This window comes from Coenobita brevimanus, chromosome 64 (assembly GCF_032717465.1).
Source record: "Coenobita brevimanus isolate Jiangsu-jjx chromosome 64, ASM3271746v2, whole genome shotgun sequence".
Lineage (NCBI taxonomy): Eukaryota > Metazoa > Arthropoda > Malacostraca > Decapoda > Coenobitidae > Coenobita > Coenobita brevimanus.
This window is the reverse complement of record NC_137017.1, coordinates 20,315,551-20,321,550: the sequence shown is the minus strand read 5'-3', so window position 1 is coordinate 20,321,550 and position 6,000 is coordinate 20,315,551. Positions and strand designations below refer to the sequence as shown.

Below are 6,000 nucleotides of genomic sequence, written 5' to 3'. Positions count from 1 at the left end.
CAAAAACCTTTCTAACAACTTTACCTCATCATCCTTCCCTCCTCTTTTCTACTCTGATGGCTTTGTAGGTATTTCTTCTGCTGATAAAGTAGATCTCTTCACTCAGACTTTCTCCTCCAACTCCACCTTAGACGATTCCGGTGCTGTTCCTCCATCACTTCCCCCCTCTGACTTTCTCATGGCTAACATTAAAATTTCTTCAGCTGATGTATTTTCTGCCATCACAGGCCTCAATACTAATAAGGCATATGGGCCTGATGGAGTCCCGCCTGTTGTTCTCAAGAACTGTGCTTCTGTGCTTACACCCTGCCTAGGCAAACTCTTTCGCCTTTGTCTGTCAACTTGTACCTTTCCTTCTTGCTGGAAGTTTGCTCTCATTCAGCCAGTCCCATAGAAGGGTGACCATTCCCAACCCTCTAACTATTATCCAATTGCTTTAACATCTTGTATCTCAAAAGTTTTCGAGTCTATTCTTAAGAGAAAAATAAAAAAGAGAAAAATTTTAAAGCATCTTTCCTATCACAACCTTCTTTCTGATCGTCAGTATGGTTTCCGTCAGGGACCTCCACAGGCGATCTTCTCACCTACCTTTCAGACTCCTGGTCATCCTTCTTTCGGGACTTTGGCGAAAGCTTTGCCATTGCACTTGACATCTCACAGGCTTTCAGTTGAGTCTGGCATAAATCTTTAATTTCCAAACTGCCCTCTTTTGGTTTCTATCCTTCTACCTGTGCCTTCATCTTTAGCTTCCTTTCTGGTCGTTCTATAACCGCTGTTGTAGACGGCCATCGTTCTTCTCCTAGATCTATTAACAGTGGTGTTCCTCAGGGCTCTGTCGTATCACAAACTCGCTTCCTTTTATTCATCAATGACCTTCTAAGCTGTACATCTAACCCTATCCACTCATATGCTGATGACTCCACCCTTCACCTTTCCATTCGATTCCCACAGTGTCTATCATCAGTTGCTTCAACAAACAAGGGATGAGGCTATAGCACACCTAATGTCTGACTTGGCTCGTATCTCTGACTGGGGTAAAAATAATCTTGTTGTTTTTAATGCATCAAAGACTCAGTTTTTGCACCTATGAACCCGACAAAATCTTCCACGGGTATACCCACTAATGTTTAATAATATTTAGCTTAATTCTGCATCATCGTTGAACATGCTTGGGGTTTCATTTGCTTGGGACTTGTCTTGGAAAGATCATACTACATTTCTTGTAAAATCTGCTTCCAAGAGATTGGATGTGCTAAGCCGACTCCGTTCCTTCTTTACCCCTGCACAATTGTTGACTCTATACAGGGGTTTTATCTGCCCCTGCATGGAGTACAACTCTCATGTGTGGGGAGGCTCCCCACATACAGCTCTTCTCAATAGGGTGGAGTCAAAGGCTTTTTGTCTCATTAACTCTCCCCCAACGGCCATACCACGTTGAGTACACCGCTTCCCGTCCGATCAACGAAGTTAAGCAACGTTGGGTCTGGTTAGTACTTGGATGGGTGACCGCCTGGGAGCACCAGATGCTGTTGGCATCCCTACGTGTCAAGTGGGGTTGGTGGAGGATTAGTGCCCCTCCCTGTAAAACAATTAACTCTGAGCCATTGGCCACCCTGTCTGGGATACATGGCGTCTGGCAATGAATGAATGAATCTTACATAAATTTTACTGTACAGGGACTGGAGAATCAGAGAAGAACGACAACAGAATTAAGCGTGTGAGTGAAACATGATGACATTATCACATACATTTATCAGGACTTTTAGAAGAAACAAAGAGGAACGACAAAAGAAATAGGCTACTGTGAGCTCATCACGTTTCCAGCGTCGTGTGGTTGGATGGCGTTAACCCGGAGAGCTCAAAGGCGCGCGAAAAATCGCTGTTAATTATCTCTGCCCGTGGTGACACCCAGCTCCGGCTCGACACGGGTTATTGTTGTTCCGTATCTCAGTAGTAGCACGCTGCATTAGGCCTACGCACAATTGCCTGTCATCACCATCATCACCATCATCATCATCATCATCATTATCACTATCATTATCATTATTATCATCATCAATATCACCATCGTCATCATCGTCATCATTATCATCATCGCCATCTTCATCATCACAGCCAGCTTCATCGTCTACGTCAACGTCATCGTCAGCGCAATCACCAGTGTCATCACCATCACCATCATTATCATCACCTAAGGATGGGGTGAGGCAGGATTCAAAACGAGAAAGTAAAAAAGAGCGAAAGTGGGAGATCCATCAACCGGATGCTTAGCGAAATGGCCACACAAACACTGACAATTCATTCAAGGCATTGGAGTCCTGTATGAGCTTAGCTGTGCGCACATACAACAGCTCCTTTTGATTAAATTGGAGATTTTCGTCCCGTGCAGCTTTTTCCCATAGCTCTGTGGTGGAATATGGTAATACTACGGCTCTCCATCGTTTCCATGTCATTAGCATCCTATCCTAATCTCCTCTTACACCTAAGCATTGAAGATAGATAGTAAATTTAGGTCACGTTAAAATAAAGAGAGTATAGTTACGCTACTGGAGTAACTTACAGATAATATACAAACACCCGACGATGCTTTATGGTGGATATCTCATTTGTCTGTCAGTAGCCTCAGCCGCCATTCCTAACCATTAATGATGTATTAGATAGGTAGGTAGGTTGGTAGGTAGGTAGGGAGAGAGAGAGAGAGAAACTGTGTTTATAAACGCTCTTAAGCTTACGTATAAGATTGTTTGTTTATATTATTATTTTCGCTCATATAACTACTAAACACTACACAATCAAATGCAAGTAAATATTTTAAGTGGCAAAATATAGAAAAAACAAAATGGTCTGTGAAAACAATTAACTTTTTAGCCAGAAGTGTTTATCCAGCAAATTGTCTAAATTCCTGTGTCAATAGGACTAATTCCCCCAGTCCAATCATCCTTGTGTGTGCTGCTATGCTTTTCAAATTATCAGTCATCACATATCTATCTGTCATTTTAAATCAATCATATCGCTCGTCATTGCAGTCCGCTGTCCATTGTTCAGAAGCATCGTAGACAAGCTGGTTATACTAAAGGCATGTTAATACTGAAACAAGCAAAGAGAACATACGAAAATGGGCGAGGAGAAATACTACTACCCCAGATAAAGAAAAAGAGAAGAGAAATACAGTATTACTGCCGAAACAAGGAAAGGGAAAGTCTTAAAGTAGGAAAAGAGAAATATTACTGGCGCAACGAGGAACGAGTAAGTAAGAAAGTGGGAGAAGAGAAATACTACTACCGCAACAATGCAAAAGAATAGACGAAAGTTGGAGAACCATCAGGGCACAAGGCTTTTCTATGGTGGGCATCATTATTCAGGATAAGTGTGTATATGAGCAATGTTTATCATGTGATAAATAATTTTATGGCGCAGATATGTTGACAGAACGGGGACCCAAGAAATACTGAGGAAGAGAGTAAAGCGGGAAGCTGGAAAGGAGTTTGGATGATAAGAGGGATGAGAGAAGTGGGAAGGAGTCTGGTAGATGGGGAGAAGAGGGTGTGGAGAAAACCAGTAGGGATGGAGAGGATGGGAATGGGGAGGGAATCAGGAGAGTAGGGGTGGGAAGGAGGTGTGTGGGGAGGCAGTCGAGAGTACAGGGGTGGGGAGAAAGGGTGTGGGGTAGAGGGGTGGGGAGCAATGTGTGTTTGGATGGAATCAATAGGGGTTGAAAGAAGAGAAGCGGTGTGAGAATCAGGAGGGTTGGGGAGGAAAGGAGAGGATGGGGGACAGTCTGAAAAGGAGTACAAAGAAATATATAGGACTACAAAGAAAAACAAAACAATAGACATGTTGGTCCTTTCTTGGCTGTTTGCTATAGGGAGTGTTATAACGAACAATACTATTCTGAGTTAAAGACAAGTACTGAAAAGAAGGAGGGATGGGAATGAGGAAAGGAGAGAAAGTCAGAAGAATCAGGATGGAGAAAAGGAAATGGAGAATGAGGGTGTGGGGGGGATGAAAAAGGGAGAGAGAGGTGGTGGGGTAATGTGGAAAGGTCACCTACTATCGCGTACTATTCGCCATTTACCTTTTTCAGTCACACGATTTTTACTATACCCCTGCTTCATTTATTCCCACCATTTTCAGACAGTTTCATTCAATTCAGAAATTTTGTTTTGAAGTACTGAATGAAGACTACATATAATCTTCCATTAAAAAAAAATCCTTAGTCACAGAATCGTCTGATGACAATAGATAAAAATGACGACGTCTTTGAGCTGAACGGATCCACCTCTTTAGTCTGAAGATTTTTTTTTTTCTGGTATCATCCAGACCATTTTATCCAGCTTAGAAGACAACTTTTATAGTGAAGGGGTAAAAGAAGGCTATATTTGCCCCCGCCCTTCCCAGTTTAAAAAATCTTTCACTATCTGAATATAATCGTCAGTAGATAGGAAATATAAAATGAAAAGACATTATTGATTTACTATATATTTCGCCGCCCTTGCCCTTCACGGTCGGTCAGAGAGCCAGATTTAAAGTTGCACCCAAGATCTAAAGACTAACCCACCGACTCGGTTACAATCACTGGATTGGGTCTGAAGGCTGCCGAGTAGGTCTAGGTGTCATCCAGGCCCACCAAGCTCATTTTTTGTATGTTTCCGATTCTAGGCATATTATAGTCCGTTTCAGAATCCCAGCAGTCCTTCTATGTGCCACATACCTTCACATCTCAGCATCTGGGCTCTAATACCCACCATTATAACGGAATACACGCCAGAACTGTTCTATTCAGAGCTGGTGCGATGGTATGAAATGGAGTGTCTTTATGGCAAGTCGGTGGGTCTTGTGAAAGATCAGTAAAGTGTGAACGAAAGGCAAAGCATCGAACTGTTCCCTACTTCAGCATGAAATAGAACTCGGACAACAAGCAACTTCTGTAACTACCAGCTCTCCCAACATAGGCTACTGAACTACACTCTTGTGCTGCAGTCGTCAAGCAAGACTATAGTAATGAAATGCTGTAGCATTTGTAGGATATGGGAGCAAAGGATACTCTCCCATTTCATACAATGACGTATTTCATATTTTGGTCTTGTCGTCTACAAACGATTTTGTTCAGCGACTTCGCAAACACGGGAGTTAAACATAACCTTTAACTCCCTCATTACTGGGGCGCACTTCGAAACTATATTAAATCGTCAGAAGAAAGCAGAAGCAAAATAAACACTAAGCAATGCTACAACACCACTCCATAGCAGGAAATTATGAATCCTAGAGGTTCACAGCAAACACAAATAATACCATAGGTAACCCTAAAAATACTTATCTTAAAATCATTTTCTCTAATTACGCTTGTCAATACAACCTCCTCCTCCTCGTCCTTCTGGAGACAAGCTGTGTCTCGCCAACCCACAGGAAAATGTGGAATGGGAAAAAAAACGTCATCGTTGTGAATGGAATTTAGTGAAGATATGAGTGAATGGCGGTAGAATAGCTGAGATGAAGTGGAAGATACGTGTATTAAAACTAAAACATGATAAGATGAATTGGTCATCGCTACAAAACTGCAACAATCTGTATGTCCAGAAAAGGGAGGGGGTGAAGGGTTTAGATCTATACATCCATCCCTTTAGTCATCGGTTACGGAACGCAGGGAATACGTGGGCAGTATTTTCATTTCTCAGCCACCATGGAACACGTTGTCACATCAAAGTTTCCCATTGTTACTCATTATACATGGTGGTCCGCAAAGAGCTCCAAGAGGGACTCACCTGATGTTATCTTATGTGCTTCAGGGACGGCTCAGTCTGGTGTTGTAGGCGTGGATGTGGCAGTAGGAAACACACAACTGATGCAGGGAACACATTGAGGAAGTAGACCGAGCCGTCCCTGCAACACACAAGAAATCACCCGGCAAAATGGAAGAGGAGCATTATATATGAGACATCTTATACTTTGCCATACAGATAACTCATGACCTGTAATATATATATATATATATATATATAT

At 42.2% G+C, this 6,000-nt stretch overlaps 1 protein-coding gene and 1 non-coding gene across 2 annotated transcripts in view; both read left to right on the top strand.

The window, feature by feature from the left end:
* LOC145404703 (gonadotropin-releasing hormone II receptor-like) overlaps positions 1-6,000 on the top strand; it is a 315,031-nt gene that overhangs the window by 144,257 nt on the left and 164,774 nt on the right. The gene's annotated exons all lie outside the window — the stretch shown is intronic.
* Positions 1,417-1,535, top strand: LOC145404774 (5S ribosomal RNA). Its single transcript, XR_013898230.1, has one exon. It is a non-coding gene; the product is annotated as a 5S ribosomal RNA (ribosomal RNA).